This window comes from Neolamprologus multifasciatus, chromosome 23 (genome assembly GCF_963576455.1).
Source record: "Neolamprologus multifasciatus chromosome 23, fNeoMul1.2, whole genome shotgun sequence".
Classification (NCBI taxonomy): Eukaryota; Metazoa; Chordata; class Actinopteri; order Cichliformes; family Cichlidae; genus Neolamprologus; species Neolamprologus multifasciatus.
The window spans coordinates 32349657-32349911 of record NC_140460.1 but is presented as its reverse complement, the minus strand read 5'-3'; positions in this window follow the sequence as shown (position 1 = coordinate 32349911).

The following is a 255-nucleotide window of genomic DNA, read 5'->3' as shown; positions in this document are numbered from 1 at the left end:
CATTTCTTTGATCTCAGCTCCGAGAGTGCTGGCGCAGTTTAAATAAGAACCTCTTCTTCCATCATTATCCAACATGCTTTTCAACCCTACAGCATACCAAAAGACCCAACTGATTCTCAGCAGTGTGAAAATATTTACACCACAGCAGATTGTGGAGTCTAATATATTTCATCACTCCTCCAAACTCCCACCAGTCTCTCGTGGCTGCCGGCTAATTGCTGTCAGCGACACTGCAGAGAGGACATTTTTCACATC